The following is a 627-nucleotide window of genomic DNA, read 5'->3' as shown; positions in this document are numbered from 1 at the left end:
GAAGAAGAAGAAGAAGAAGAAGAAGAAGAGGGGGAGGAGGGGGAAGAAGAAGAAGAAGAAGAAGAAGAAAAAGATGAAGAAGAAGAAGAATCACTCTTTCGGAGTCTGGCACAAGGATAGATATTTGGTGGAGCAGAACGTGCAGCTATCAATATCATTATTTCACTGGTACTTAATCTATTGACTCTGAAAACATGAAAAAGCTAAGTTGCCCTCAGCAGAATCTGAACTGAGACATACAACGCTTGAACCAATATCGCAAAGCATTTTCTTCTAACGTTCTAACAACGCAACCGATCCACCACCCTATAAAAATTAGCAATGAAAACACAAGCAATACCTTAATTATCACAACACCAAATAATTAACATTATCAATACCAATACCTTTATAACTGTCTTCAGTAAAACAATACAACTAATATCACCACAAGTAACACTAATTTAGCTCCACTATCACCAACACCTACGTTTACAATCTTCCACCACTAACTACAACAATAATTATACAGCCGTCAACAAGGGAAGCAATCAGGGGACCTCCATCCCATAGAAATACGAAATACCTCCCTCAAATCATAGCGTAGTATATACTGGTTGGGAATTTTCGATAATACAGTTTTGAGAT

The sequence above is a fragment of the Octopus bimaculoides genome, chromosome 3 (assembly GCF_001194135.2).
Source record: "Octopus bimaculoides isolate UCB-OBI-ISO-001 chromosome 3, ASM119413v2, whole genome shotgun sequence".
NCBI classification, from domain to species: domain Eukaryota; kingdom Metazoa; phylum Mollusca; class Cephalopoda; order Octopoda; family Octopodidae; genus Octopus; species Octopus bimaculoides.
This window is presented reverse-complemented; position numbering follows the sequence as displayed.